This window comes from Chiloscyllium plagiosum, unplaced genomic scaffold (assembly GCF_037043375.1).
Source record: "Chiloscyllium plagiosum isolate Xiang-an unplaced genomic scaffold, Cpla_swu_hap1 HiC_scaffold_49, whole genome shotgun sequence".
NCBI classification, from domain to species: Eukaryota; Metazoa; Chordata; class Chondrichthyes; order Orectolobiformes; family Hemiscylliidae; genus Chiloscyllium; species Chiloscyllium plagiosum.
The window spans coordinates 9,717,208-9,733,651 of record NW_028270187.1 but is presented as its reverse complement, the minus strand read 5'-3'; the positions used below and the strand labels follow the sequence as shown (position 1 = coordinate 9,733,651).

Below are 16,444 nucleotides of genomic sequence, written 5' to 3'. Positions count from 1 at the left end.
CCAAATCGTCAGTCCACATTTCCGCCACCTCCAAACGGACCCCACCACCAGGGATATATTTCCCTCCCCACCTCTTTCCACCTTCCACAAATACCGTTCCCTCCGTGACTACCTGGTCAGGTCCACGGCCCCCAACAACCCATTCTCCCATCCTGGCATCTTCCACTGCCACCGCAAGAATTGCAATACCTGCGCCCACACCTCCTCCCTCACCTTCATCCAAGGCCCTAAAGGAGCCTTTCACATCCATCAAAGTTTTACCTGCACATCCACCAATATCATTTATTGTATCCGTTGCTCCCAATGCAGTCTCCTCTACATTGGGGAGACTGGACTCCTCCTAGTAGAGCGCTTTAGGGAACATCTCCGGGACACCTGCACCAATCAACCCTGTGGCCCAACATTTCAACTCCCCCTCCCACTCTGCAGAGGACATGGAGGTCCTGGGCCTTCTTCACCGCCGCTCCCTCACCACCAGACGCCTGGAGGAAGAACGCCTCATATTCTGCCTCAGAACACTTCAACCCCAGGGCATCAATGGGGAGTTCAACAGTTTCCTCATTTCCCCTTTCCCCACCTCACCGCAGTTCCAAACTTCCAGCTCAGCACTGTCCCCATGACTTGTCCTACCTGCCTATTTCTTTTCCACCTATCCACTCCACCCTCCCCACTAACCTATCACCTTCATCCCCTCCCCCACTCACCTATTGTACTCTATGCTACTTTCTCCCCACCCCACCCTCCTCTAGCTTATCTCTCCACGCTACAGGCTCTCTGCCTGTATTCCGGATGAAGGGCTTTTGTCCGAAACGTTGATTTCACTGCTCCTCGGATGCTGCCTCAACTGCGGTGCTCTTCCAGCACAACTAATCCAGAATCTGGTTTCCAGCATCTGCTGTCATTGTTTTTACCTAACACTTTCTCTAGGGCAACTAGGAACAGGCAATAAATACTGGCCAGCCAGTGACACCCACATCCTTCAAAACAAATTTAAAAATACACATACACATACTCACGAAAACATTCCATCATTTTGTTTTGTCGATGTCTATGTCAATTAAAGTCACCTAAGATTACAGTTGCACGGTTATTGCAAGAATCTCTGATGCCTTGCTGCATATCTGATTACGCTTGTAGGAAGGCTAATGGAACGGTAATTCATTATTACAAGAGGATTTGAGTACAGGAGCAGTTAAGTTTTGTTTCAAATGCATAGGACTTTGGTTAGGCTGTATCTGCAGGTCTGTGTGCAGTTTGGGTCTCCTTATGTCAGGAAATATGCTATTTTCCTGTAGCGAGAGAGCCATGAAGATTCACCAGACTTGCCCCTGGGATGGGGCCAACATCATATGAAGAGCCAGTGGGCAAACTGGGCCTGCATTGTCTTGGCATTCCACGGATGAGCGATGATATCATTGAAAATAAAGTAACACAATTCTTAAAGAGACATGTTACCTATAGGTTGAATATTTGCTGGTTGGGGGAAGATGAGAACTGGGCAGAATTGTAAAATAAGTGTAATTTGAAAGATGAGGGTTTATTTTGTTTTGCTCAGTAGATTGTAATCTACCTGCAGGGTGCTAGGGTCACTCCATCACTGTGTATGTTTAAGGTAGAGGCTGATAAATTTCTCATTACCAATCTTTAAGTAGGTTATGGGATGGAGTGTGTAAATGCATTGTAGTTGCTCGATCAGCCATTGTCGTACTCAATGGGACAGCAGGTTGATGGGGATGAACGGCCCACTCCCGTTATTACGTTCCTCTGTTACGAAAGCAACGGATCTGGTTGCTTTTCTCTCAGAAATACACTCAAGTACTTTCCTTCCCTAACAATGAAACGCTGCTCGGAAATGCACAATTTATACATCTGTTGGCTCAAAAGCCTGTTCTCTGAATTGATGCAGTGGCCATGAAAAAGTAGTTATAGTGTTATAGAGATAGACAGCATGGAAACAGACCCTTAGGTCGAATTTGCCTATGCCAACAGATATTCTAAATCAACCTAGTCCCCTTTGCCAGTACTTGGCCCATATTGCTGTCACCATTCCTATTCACATTCCCATACAGATGCCTTTTAAATGTTGTAATTGTAACAGCCTCCACCACTTTCTCTGGCAGCTTATTTACATTGCACCATCCTTTGCATGAAACAAGTTGCCCCTTAAGTCCCCTTTAAACTTTGCTTCTCTTACCCTAAACCTATGCCTTCTAGTTTTGATCAACTACCCTTCCCCCCAAACTACCACCATTCCAGGGAAAAGATTTTGTCTACTTACCATATCAATGCCAATGATGATCTTATAACCTCCATAAGATCACCGCTCAACCACTGACGTTTCAGAACAAACAGCCCCAGCCTACTCAGCCTCTTCCTATAGCTCAAATCCTCTAATCCTGGCAATATCCTTGTAAATCCTTTCTGAACCCTTTCAAACTTCACAAAATCCTTCCTGTAGGAGGGAGACCAGATTGCATGCAATATGGCGAAAGTATGAGATTATGCTACATCTGTCCTTTCTCTCAAGGAGGGATTGAAGTTTTATCAACGATTGAATCAAGCTTCATCAAAGCAAGTATTTCCAGTAAATAAATCTGACAAATATGTGTTTCTGTAAATGAAAGCTGCAGCCCATTTTAATTTAACTTTAGGACTCGAAAAGCAGCGTTAGCAACTTTTTTTATTTCTCATATATTACAAGTAAGCTGGAGTGTAACGGTAGAAATGTGAAGAAAGGTAGATAGATAGATAGATAGATAGATAGATAGATAGATAGATAGATAGATAGATAGATAGATAGATAGATAGATAGATAGATAGATAGATAGATAGATAGATAGATAGATAGATAGATAGATAGATAGATAGATAGATAGATAGATAGATAGATAGATAGATAGATAGATAGATAGATAGATAGATAGATAGATAGATAGATAGATAGATAGATAGATAGATAGATAGATAGGTGGATGACAGATAGATGGATGGATAGGACATTTGAATCATACATTTAATATCGTTTTTCATAATAGAGTACATATACATCAAAATTGCACGATTTCGTTCAGACTGTTACTGCTGAGCCCTGGTTTAATGTGCATGTCTTCCTTTCTTATCTTCACATACCTACCCATCGTTGAAAAAAAAATAATGAAATGAAAAGATTTTTTGTCGAACATCATGCTGCAAATAGAATTAACCCAGAGATGTTAAAAAAGTTAGACACAAGATTAAATTACAAACGCTAAATCTTCACCTTTGGTGAAAAAGTAATGCACTAATTCGACAACAACTCAATTGAAATAACTTTCAAGTAATACACTAAAATTCTACACCATCTGACAATGCTTCCCGCTAAATTTGAGTCAGAATTCAGACGCATATAAATCATTTTCGGTGTTACTTACACCATTATTTTCATGGAAGGGAAAATCGAGCTAATATTTACATATAACTCCTTGTGTCAAGAAGGGAAATGAAAGCTCATGCGTATTACTGAGAGATAAAGAAGTTAGCTTTGTCTGACAGTGAGAATCAGCAGACATGCACACATATCAGCAATGCCTACTGTCACCACCCCTAGCGTTCACAGAGCAGAATCACAGATTGGAACAGTGCAATCAGATCATTTACCAGGGAAAGATTATTTTATGGTCAAATACTGTCAAAAGGAGGCAGGGGTGATTCCCTCAATCCTGCACCTTGGATAATGGTTCATTTCTTTCCTCTCTTGAATTTATCTACACCCATGTGCCCATTAATTAAATAATCTGGGTCAAATACCCGCTAGCAGATGGTATTAAGTTCTGGAAATGGTTGAGGCGGGTACATTGACAACATTTAGAAGGCATTTGGACAATTACATAGATAGTAAAGGTTTGGAAGGATATGGGCCTAGTGCAGGGAAATGGGGCTAGAGTGGCTGGACATCTTGGTCAGCGTGGAGCACATTGAACTGAAGGGCCTGTCTCCATGTTGTAGGACCCTAAAGCCGAAACAATCTTTCAGGTGAAGCAGCATTTCAACTGTACCTCCTCCAATATTATTTATTGAACTCGCTGCACCCAATGTGGCCTACTCTACATTGGTGAAACCAAACATAGACAAGATTGACACTTTACAGAACACCTCCAGTGTGTGCACAAACAGGACCCCAACTTTTTTGGAAGCCAGTCATTTTAACACAGGTCACATGTCCATGTGTTCTTCCTCGGCTTGTTGCAATGTTCCAGTGAATCACAATGCAAACTGAAGGAACAACGTCTCATCTTCAGACTAGGCACTTTACAATGGTTTGGAATTAATGGTGAGCTCAATACCTTCAAATTGTGAACCCACTCCCTCCCGTTGTCTTAGCTAGTTACATTCTGTTATTATGTCATCTCTCCCCTCCCACCCCCTCATGCTGTCTGCAACCATCTCCTGCCCCCCCCGCCCCCCACCCACCCCCTCCATTTCAATGAGGATTTTCTGTCCTTTCAAGTCTGGCAGGAGTGTTATGCACGAGGCCGGTCTCCTAAACATATTTCTAAAAGTAGCCCAGACGCTTACTTTGCTAAATGTTTTAAGCAGGTGTATGGCAGATACTCCAGGAGTGTTTGAGCTGGTCAAACCTCTTAGTTTTAAACAAAACAGAATTTATTAACAAGATTATGGAATGAAACACAAGGATGCCCAACTTAATGAGACTGTTCCAAATAGTTGCAACAATTTCCATAAATACCCCTTGGCACAAATGGTAAAATCAAACACAGGTTCTCCAGGGACAGATGTCAGACTGAGGGAGGATCAGCATGGACCTGCTTTTTTGGATGCAGCAGCTTCACAATGACTGCTTGCTAAAACGAAACCAAACCAGAGAAAAGCTGAGCTGGGAGAACTGACCATTCTCCTTTCATTGTACAAGTATTCTTACCTAACGACTTGAAAGTCTTTTTCATGAGGCAGTATCTGTTAGCTCGAATCAAATTGACCCGAGAACCCTTCAAACCTGGACTTACCTGCAATCTCTGTTTTTCCAACATCTCTGAAAAAAATGCCAAGGACAGCATCGTCAAATGAGACACACCATTCCTGAGGAGGACCTTATGCTCAAAACGTTGACTTCCCTGCTCCTCAGATGCTGCTTGAACTGCTGCGAATCTCTAGCACCACACGCTTCAACATACCATTGTTCAGCCATTCTCACATTTGAATCACTTAATGTGAACTACGAACATATATTCTCCAATAGCACTCTATACCCAGACCTCCATAGTACCCCTTCCAAACCATAACATAAATGCTGAGCCCGCCACACCTCTCCAGCTCTGATGGACAGTCATCTAAACTCCAAGCATTAGCTTGTTCTCTCTCCATTGATGCTGCCTGACCCATTGTGATTTCCAGCATTGGCTGTTTTCAGTAAGAAATATTGTGCTCTCATTCTCTCTCTCTCTCTCTGTCTCTCTCTCTCTCTCTCTGTCTCTGTCTCTCTCTCTCTCTCTCCCTCTCCCTCTCTCTCTCTCTCTCTCTCTCTCTCTCTGTGCGTGTGTATGGAAGAGAGGGAGAGAAAGAAGATGATCAACCTCAATTCAGATACTTTAGCATTCCCTGCACACTCCCACATATACACGCACGTGCGTGCACACCCACACAAATATACAGACACACACGCGTGCACATGCACACACATGCATACACACACACGCGCGCACATACACACATGCGCACACACAAAACGTTGATAGAGTTCCTTTTGGAATGCCATGCTTCTGGGAATTCTCGTGCATGTCTTTGTTTGGCCTGGCCTAGGATGGATGAGTTGTCCCAGTCGAAGTGGTGTCCTTCCTCATCCTTATGTTAGGATACTAGTGAGGGTAGGGCATGTCGTTTTGTGGCTAGTTGATGTTCATGTATCCTATCAACAAACACATTATCTTGGATCTTATTTACCACCCACTGAGAAAAACAATAGGAAATGACATCACCAGAGGAAATGATGTCTCCACAGGAAATTACATCATCAACCCAAGGAAACACAGACATATAAATCGAAAGTGGGCTACACCACCAGTGCTTCATCCAGAGGCTCAGTGAAGATGTTACCTAGTATGGTGACAAACTGTCTGAAAATGAACCTTCCAGTTCAGCGAGCAAACCTACATCCAATACCTCAACCTGAGCTACGAATCTTCTCAAAACCAGTTAAATTTTAATTCCACAATTATATTTATTCAAAACTTTTTCTTTATGGATTTTGTTAATTTTTGTTGTATGGGAGGCACGGTGGTGCAGTGGTTTGCACTGCTGCCCCACAGCGCCAGAGACCCGGGTTCAATTCCTGCCTAGGCAACTGCCTGTGTGGAGTTTCCACGTTCTCCCCGTGTCTGAGTGGGTTTCCTTGGGGTGCTCCGGTTTCCTCCCACAGTCCAAAGATGTGCAGGTTAGGTGAATTGGCCATGTTAAATTGCCCGTAGTGTTAGATGCATTAGTCAGGGGTGAGTGTAGTGGAATGTGTCTGGATGGGTTGCTCTTCAGAGGGTCGGTGTGGACTTGTTGGGCCGAAGGTCCTGTTTCCACACTCTAGGGAATCTAATGTAATCTCATGAGATGTCGAAGGAGTCTATAGGCAGAGAGAGGGAAAACACTGAGATTTTCTGACTGATTCCCAACAGGATGGTTCAATTTCCTTCCATTCTAGTTAATCGTACTTCTCCCATTGTTAGCTTCACAGACCCGAACGGAAGTATTTGAAAACATAACGGCAATTTACTCCTGTACTACATCGCAGTTGTAAACTGAACTTGATTGTTGTCACAGAGTCCTATAGCATGGAGACGAGCCCTTTGGCCCAAACTAGTCCATGCTGTCCACAATGTCCGGCCAGGCTAACCTCATTTCCCTGCACTTGGCCCATATCCTTCTGTGCTTTCCTATCCTTATCTTGTGTTGACAATGCTGCATCAGATATGTAAGACAAATTTCTGAGAGAAACAAATATAATGTGAATTAGAACCATAATTTTCAATAGGCCAAGAAACTGGGGAGAAGGTATGTGTGTGTGTGTGTGTGTGTCTGTGTGTGTGTGTGAGAGAGAGAGAGAGAGAGAAAGAGAGAGAGAGTCAGCGAGAGACAGTCTGTGAGAGAGAGACAGGGAGCGAGAGAGAGAGTTAAACAAACAATGAAAGGCAGAGAAGGGGAATGAGACAGTGTGAGTTGGGCCATCGTATGAACCATAGCATTAATTTATTGAGTAACAGGAGATGGTGCAATATCTGTAATGGTCAGAGTGAATTTCGAAATGTAAGGTGTTTTTATTGCGTATGAGTTTGAAGCAATATGGAATTTCACAGGCTGAATATTTTTAGAAACAAATCAAACATGATACAAATGAACCACAAAACAGACCGGGCTGGCTTAATGGCACTGACATTTGTTATCTGATACTACATTTCAATGGATATCAAAAAAACGCATGACCCTAATGTAACAGGTGCCCACACAGCACTAAAAGTAGAGAATCGGACCACTTAGATGATGCATGAGCAAGTTCTATTAAGGAGAGAATATCTTCTGTTGTTTTCTGAAGTTTACTGTCAGGCTCTTTAGATATTTGAGGGCACTCTTCACTTATGCCCTGTATTTATTCTGAGTTCCGGAATAAATAAATGGGCTGATAGAAGAACTCAAATGCTGAAGTATGATTGCGATTTCTTGCAGACTGAAGTTTGATTCGTTGGAATTGTTTCTGGGAAAATAACTGACTCTCGCAATGCTGACGTACAGGAAAGTTATGAGACCCAAATTCATAAGAGTATGAAGTTGCCTGAGATGGTGAAAAGTAAAACAATAGACTTTCTGCGGTTCCCTATCTCAGGGTCACATTTATCTCCATTGCTCTGGATCCGTCGTTTCCTGCGAGCTTTACTGGCCGCTAGAATGTGCCTGACAGTCCGAGCATTGAGCAGCAGAATCAACGTGAATGCGAGACAAGGTGTTAAAGTATAAAGAATCAGGTGATATGCTACCCAAGCTGATGATGTATAAAATATGATTTTAACCTGCAAAACCAGCGTATATTGTTAATTATGTACAAAGGTTCAAATATTAAATACAGAAAAGAACATATAAAACAGCACACTATGAAGACCACTCCAATTACATATGCCGCCGTTTTCTCTGTGCAATACTCCTCTTTTATCTCCTGGCAACAAATAACTATAAATCGATCAAAAGTGAAAGCCACTGTTAGCCAGATGGAGCTGCCTAATGCTACAATGTTGAAGACAGCACGGAAACTGCATAACGGTGTAATAGAAAGGAAACTGACTGTGAAGTAAATACCACAAATCCTGTTTAATATCACGGCGGCAAAAATGACAAGAAGATCGGATACTGCCATCGATATCAGGTACCGAGTGACACATCTAGAGAGCCCGCATCTTCCTTGGGACAGAACCGCAATTTCCTCCATGTCAGCTGTAACATACACACATAATGAAATGGGTGAGCATACAGAAAACGAGGGAAAGTGTATCTGCGTGCTTTGTTGAGGGTAGGAATGGTGGAAATGGGAGGTCAGGAGGAGGACTGGTTGGGATAGCAAATAAAAACCTACCTATTCAAAAGACAGATTTTCTGTGGTTTTCTAAAGATCAATCTCCAATACTCATTTGAATACTAACACTTTTCTAGCATGTACGGTTTCTTTGCTGGCAATATGCATGCTCATTAATCTGTGTGTACTGACTGTTTTCCCTCCCACCTGTTCTTTCATACTTCTCAGTCCCTTTTATTAATACAACTACATAATACATATTGATAAAAAAGAGTTAAAATAAATATAATTTTATTGGTTTATATATAAAGATGAGTTACAAGCTTCAAACAGAAAAAGGAAACGTATTTTAAAAATCTTTATAATGGCAGTAAACTCACATTAATATTAAACAATGAAAATTTAGTTCATTTGATAGTTATGTGCTATTCCTACAAGATATTCCAAACAATCCTTTCGCCATTTCAAACACGCATACATACGTTGAACGCTACTTATTTGGTAGAAGCATATACAATATTGGATGAACTGCATCAAGTCTTTTTGCTAAAATGTTTGAAATGGTGAAGAGATTGTTTGGAATATCTTAGGCGAATAGCACATAACTATCAAATGATCTAAAATTTCATTGCTTAATATTAAATGGAAAAACGCTACCACCAATATTCAAAATATACGACTTATTTGCGGTGGCGAATCGTCTTCAGTGGTCAATGGGCGGTGGCTAAGCGTCCTCAGTGGTCAAAGGACAGTGGCTAATCTTCGGCGTCGAATCTGCTGTGGCGAATGGTCCCATCCCAGAGTTTATTAGCATGGAACTTAATAAGAATAGTGAACATACCGTATTTTTTTTTTAAATGAAGACTCGAATTCCTTTTCCATTGCATTCTGCAAAGGGGCGGAAACACCCTGCTCCCAGTCTGGAAGGCAAAATGATTAACTTATGAACATACGGCAATGAACCTGTTATAAAATATATTGAGAGGTTAAAAAAAACTGCAGATGTTGGAATGCAAGGTAGACAAGCAGGAGGCTGGAAGAACACTGCAGGTCAGACAGCATCAGACGGTGGAGTAGTGGACGTTCGGTTGAAACCTTTCTTCACAACCATCCTGAAGAAGGATTACACACAAAAGCTTGACTTCTCCACGCGGAAATATATTCAAACAGACAAAGAGGAACGGGTTGTTAGCCTTCTGTAAAAGTTGACTGTCACGATTGATAACTCTCCATGATTATTCCTGGAGCATACTTGGGAAGTCACGTACTCTACTTGGTGCAGAGTTGAACCACGGGAGGTGGCAGAATTTGAAGTCTGAATCGTAGAAGGTAATTTCCTCATCTACTGACTAGCAGCAGAAACACTGCAGCTAAACATGATAATATCACTTTGAAAAGGTTATACTAGAAATTTAATGGAGCAACATATAAATGAAATAATTTCAAATAGGGAGATACTTTCAAAACATCCGTCGACACATAACTAACAGTGGATCTTCACGTCCACTTTAATATGTGTGACAAGATCCTCATTCTAAATGGGCAATAAACAATTAAACAATAACAAGATATGCTGGCAATTCATAAGCAAATGTGTAATTTGTGGAATTAAATGTAGATAGAAAAGACCAGATAATACCATTAATGTGAACACCTTAGTTTTGTGAAGAAACCGTGCACAGAAGAATTGATGTCATACTGGTAAAGGGAGAACATGGAACACGAACAAGAAAAAAATTAAACTGGAAATCTATACACTTAAAGCAGTAAAAATTGATACAGTAAAAGTGGGAAGTATGTCAACTCAACGATGAGTACGTGACTGCTTTTCTTTTAACAGATAAGCTGTCGCTTTAAAATGAAACAAACATATGCGGCAGTGAGTCAGTAAAACCGTGATTACGTCAAACAGTGCCCAACTTCTTTGATTTACCTGGAACTCCAATCGCTGCAACCATAGGAGAGTAAATAGCAGACCCAAGGCCTTTTGGTATTCTGTGCATTTCTTTAGAAATGTGAGCTCTGCAGTTCATGGAAATAATCCAACATAGATAGGTAATGCCAAACACAAGGATTCCAATTGAAACAAACATATTTATGAAGTTGCTGACAATCTCATGTTTATTGTTTTGAAAAATTACATTTGGCTTTTAAAAAGTCGCACATGCATTTACGACGGGGGCCCATAGACCATCCCATGACATCGGATATGCTTCATTAATATTTATTATAAAAGAACAAAAAATGAATTAGCCCCATTGGTTCAACTGGCATTTGTTCAATAGAAAATTATTGACATAAGGGCCTTCCTGCCGAGTTAAGTGGTTTGAGCATAATGCATAACTGACCAGAGATATCTGGTTCCTCAATGAAAGACGGTCTTTGCTGACATCCGAAACGCTGTGTGCGCACTCATTCAGGGATGTCCATGAACAGAGCTCCATTCCCGTTTTGTGACATGAAATTTCTATGAAGACACATAAAAGAGGCACGACACAGCTGCCGAGAAGTTGTGATATCACTGAGCAAGTAATCCAAAGCCTTGACTTGATGATGCTATACTGGTTTGTGTCTAAACGCCATCATGAGATGTAGGGAAATTTGAATTCAGTAAAAATCCAAAGTCGAAAGCCAGCAGAATGTTAATTTTTAAAATAAATCTGATTCACTCATGTATTTCCAGGAAAGATTTTATTTGTTCTGAACATTGATTTTTACATGCAATAAGATGCAATCGAGGTTTGCATCCATAATTTCCACTGCTTCGTCGACCATCAGATGAAATGTAAATTCATGACCTATACTTCTTGTTCACCTCCAAGGAAAAGTCCGTCTGGTACAATGTTGATACTAATCCTCAATGAACAGCGTCAAATCAGAATATCCAACAAACAACATGGATTTTGTCTTCTTTGAAAACTGTTTCTCACGGTTTCCAGCACTATAACAATGACATAATTTCAAAACTGTCTGATTAATAGCAGAGATCTATGTAGCACCAATAGCTGTGAAAGGTGCAATGTACTCGCGGCAACTTCTGGTTCTTTCTTCCTCGATTATCATTGCCTATAAAGTAATAGTGTGGCACCAGTTTATCAGCGAGTGTTACATCCTCCCCTGACACAATCTCCACCAATATTCAAATCATTCATCCCACAAATGCTAATCGAATAACTACACTATTATTTCAAAAAATAAATGTTGGAAAGCATTGCACTGCGTTAATGTCAAGTATATTCGATAAAACAGTTTGTTGAATTTCCAGAGAAGAATGATTGGCTTTGAGTTGAATTGCTTTCAAAGAAACATCTTGTGGGAGGCAACATGAAAATCCGGAATCTGCACGCTACCATCAGTGCTTTTTGGCACTGGCAGTAAGAGCGAATTCAGATTATTAAACTAGTTGTTTTCTTGGTTTAGTTATTGTTTTCTTCCTCCATTGTTTAATGAAATTGTGGGTTTTCAATTTAATTACTGATCAAGACGTCACATAGCCCTGTTGTAAATTGTTGTGACAGAAATGGTCAGTTGGAATAGAAGCCTGTTCAGAAAAAGGTATGAGCCATATCACTCACTCATGTTATGGGTCAGACCAGAACCCGTCAAAACATTTCAAGAAAGTAGCTTAGGCCCTAACTTTGCCCGTTGTTTTAAGCCAGTGTAGAGTGGATGTTCCTGGAAATATGCAGCTTGCCAAACCACTTAGTTTTAAATGAATCAGAATTTATTTGGACATTTATGGAAAGAAATACATACACAAGAAAACAGAATATAGACTAACTCAACTATTTAAAAACTCAACAAACTATCCCAATGCATTGGAGCTGTTCCAAATTCCTGCAACAATCCCATAAGCACAATTTCGCAAGGACGTTTAAACCAAACACAGGGTATTACAGGGAAGTGAGATGTCAAAGCGATTCAGCATGGAACACCTTCTTCTATGTGGTAATTTCTTTTGGATTCAAAGCTAACAAGTGACCAACAGTTCTGATTACTAATGAAAAATCAAAGCAATCCAAATCAGGGTAAAGCTGAACTAGGAGAACTGGCGACTCAACATTCATTGTTTGTTTTAAAACTGAAAGGCTTCTTCAAGTAGACAATCCCAGACATTTCAGAATTTATGAATTTATGATCCCTCTAAAAAAAGGACAACGTAAAATTGTAAACATAGCAACATGGTCACACTGAGAACATAGAGCATTGAACATGCCCGATAAAAGAGTCATTGCTCCAACTAGTCATCAAAGCCGAGCAACTTTAGTTTTGAAAACAAAAACAGCTTCCCAGAAGAAGACGACATTCCAATCATTTCATAAAATGAGCATACAAAGAATGGTACAAAAGTGTAACATAATGCATTATGACTGATACCTGTTCCAATTAAAGTGTTTCTCTATGTTACAAAAAAATGGTTATGTATGCTCCTGGTCGGATAGGGCGGTCCACGTGATGTGATATTATCACACAGTTTCCAGTAAAAGTTCAACTAGCTCAAGGAAGTGGACATGACGCATCAAGGAAAAGGAAAAAGTGTGTGCATTATAATAATTTACAGACGTGGAGTCCACATGAAAAAACAAATAAGGATCAGTTGTCATTTTATTTGACATGATGAGGTGCCCTGTTGTCATCTTACTGTAACTCGTTATAAAGATTTTCCCGCTACAAATGCACAGACAAATGTTCAAAACGTTACATAGTAGACATGGGGATTTGCACACAAGTATTAAAATTTGTTATTCCCCTCTGAAATACGAACAAAAAGCTATCACCAATTACTGTGAAGCACAACCTTGGCTCATGAATGCTCTTTAATCAAGGCAACCTGCCATCCTTACGTCTTCTGTGTGCAAGTGATTGGTGACCAACGTCAATCTATGGAAGGTAAATATCCACATGAAAAGGCTGAGGATGGCATTGATTGAAGGCGCAATTAGACATTGGAAATAATTCTAACTTTAATAGCGACGCCGACATACCAGGAGGAAGTGAGGATAAACAGTTACAGGGAAAGTTAATAAGAGAATGTCCATCGTCACAGAAATCGTGCTTTGTGCTTTATTTTAATCAGAAACAGCTAATTCAGAGGGGTGACGTAAATTATATAACAGCCGTTTGAATACTTAATTAGTTGTGGATTAGAAACAATAAATGTAAAATATCCGGCTAATGTGTGCTAAGAATACTAATTTTGTTGAATGTTCAGAAGCAATTAACCCCTTCCATGACGGTATTCCTGTAAATCCACTTCACATCATTTTACGTCCCACTCCAATGAAGTTAGATGACGCGCAATTACCTAGTCCACTTTTTGTTTCCAAATGGGTAATCTGAATGGGTAACTGAAACCACCTTGAACACTTCTCAATATATCCTGCAAGGTTGTCATGTTTACTAACCTAAGGACAAGATTGTGTATTGGGTTGAAAATCTGGAGTGAGACCAAAGGAATATGTCCGTGCGTGTTTCTCTCTTAAAGAGACAGATGAGATGGGAGATTGCGACGTTGTCTTGGATTGCAAAAGTGTGGTGAGACATTGGATGTAATTATCGCGGGAGATACTGCATGATGATCTGGAGTGCACTGCTTTTGTCTCCAATTGGTGCATTAAAAAAAACTATTAATTTGTGGGCTGCGGGTGTCGCTGGTCTGCAGTCTCCACGTTCACGGTAATGAGTAAAAGTCATTGCATGTCAATCCATCAGGACCACAAAAAGTTTCGGCTCTGATTCTGTGAGATGGACCAAAGTATGTTTGTTCCTGTTTCATTATGTTTGCAGCATCATAGGACTGGATGAGAAAGCCTAATGTTGCAGCGTACTGAGTGTGGAGCCTGAAACAGTTATATTGCCTGGAAACAGGAATTCACGGCGGGCAGGGCCTGTACACGCGTCTGTGTGCGGCTGAAGCTACTGCCATGCAGAAACCCGAGGAATCCCTGGCCTTGGACAAACCGTGGAAGTGTGGCAACTTGCTTGTCCTTTCTGCACTGGAGACTTATGGGTGCAATCACACTCGAGAGAGACAGTTCTCCTGCACCGAATGTGGGAAGGGCACTACCCAAGCTCACAAGCCTCCCACTTGCTTTCCCACTGGCAGGTCCACACTGGGACTGGTGGTCCAAATGCCCCGTGTGCAGGAAGTGCTTTACCCAAGCCTGCTAACTGCTGTCACACCAGCAGGTCCACACTGGGACTGGGGTGACCTGCCCTGCACTTGTAGAGGCACCAAAAGGGGCAGCAGGGCTCCCAGCAATCAGATTCCACCAGTGTCGCTGCTGTAGGTCTCTCCAAGGACTGAACCTCCTTCCCATTCACACAGTGGGTGCAGTATGAGAGTTGGTGGGCATTTCTTTTTGTTTTCTGTAGGATCCCACAGTGCTCAGGGGTGGCACAGTGACTCAGTGGTTGGTACTGCTGTCTCACAGCGCCAGGGGCACGGGCTCGATTCCACCGTCGGGCCGAATGTCTGAATGAAGTTTGCATGTTCTCCCTTTGTGTCTGCGTGGCTTTTGTTTGAGTGCTCTGGTTTTCTCCTACAGTCCAAAAATATACCGGTTAGGGTGATTTAGCCAAGCTACGTTGCCCACAGTGTTCAGGAATGTGCACGTGTGGTGCATCATTCAAGAGTAAATGTAGGTTAATAGGATAGGAGAATTGGTCTGGGTGGGTTAATCTTATGACAGACAGTGTGGACTTGTTGGTCTGACGGGCCTGTTTCCACGCTGTCAGCATTCTATTATTCTGTGCACTTTGCTTCCATTTGGCGCTGCTGCTCAGGACTGCCTGTTCCCACTGAAACGATCTGCAGAAACTTGAGACCACAAGACCATAAGAGCAAAAGTTAGGATATTTGGCCCATCGAGTCTGCTCGGCCATCACTGGAGACAAAAAGAGGACCGCAGATGTTGGAATCCAAAGTAGGCAGGTGGGAGGCTGGGACAACACAGTAAACCAGACAGCACCAACAGGTGGAGAAGTCAGAGTTTGCAGTATTATCCCTTTTACCTGAAACATTCACTTCTCCAATTTCAAAGCTTTCCCACGATGATGCCAGGGATTGCAGTGTTTAAGCAAGAGGGAGAGGTTGAATAGGTTGGGGATTTTTTTCACTGAAGCGTCAGATTCTGAGTGTTGACCTTGTGGAGGTTTATAAAATCATGAGGGGCATGGATAAGGTAAATAAACAAGGGTCTGGGGCGTCCAGAACTAGAGAGCAAAGGCTTCTGGTAAGAGGGATGAGATTTAAAAGAGATTTAGGGTGCAACATTTTCACACAAAGTGTGGTGCATGTGTGGAATAAGCTGCCAGAGGAAGTGATGGATGCTGGTGTAACTACAACGTTTAAAAGACATCTGGATGGGCATATGAATAGGAAGAGTTGGTAGGGATATGGCCAATTGCTGGCAAATGGAACTAAATTAGGTTAAAATGTCTGGTTGGGATTGATGAGTTGGACCAACTCTGTTTCAGTGCTGTTCATCTCCCTGACTCTTTGACCTTATTACCATTCAATCATAGGTGATAAATTTCTCCACACCACTCTCCTGCTTTTTCCTTGTAACCTTTGATCAGCAATCAAGAACCTATCCACCTCCATCTTCAATATACTCAATGGGTCTTGCCTTGTCCAGAGCTGGCAACTGGTTGATTGTTGGGCTTTTGCCCAAAACGTTGATTTTCCTGCACCTCAGATGCTGCCTGACCTGTTGTGCTTTTCCAGTACCACTCTAATCTTGACACTAATCTCTAGCATCTGCAGTACTCAGCTCCGCTTGTGGATTTAGTAAGTCGAGAGAAAACTGTTTTGAAGCAGACAGCCACAGAGAATGTTAATTCTCCTTTTAAACAAAGAGAGGAAAATCGCTGTTGACCGGCTGCTGCAGATTTTGGAAG

The 16,444-nt window shown here is 41.6% G+C and overlaps 1 pseudogene; it reads right to left on the bottom strand.

Annotated features, from left to right (window-relative positions):
- The window catches only part of LOC148135503 (Fc receptor-like protein 2), a 39,318-nt pseudogene extending 28,773 nt beyond the window's left edge, over positions 1 to 10,545 (bottom strand).
- Positions 10,546 to 16,444: the final 5,899 nt, after the last annotated feature.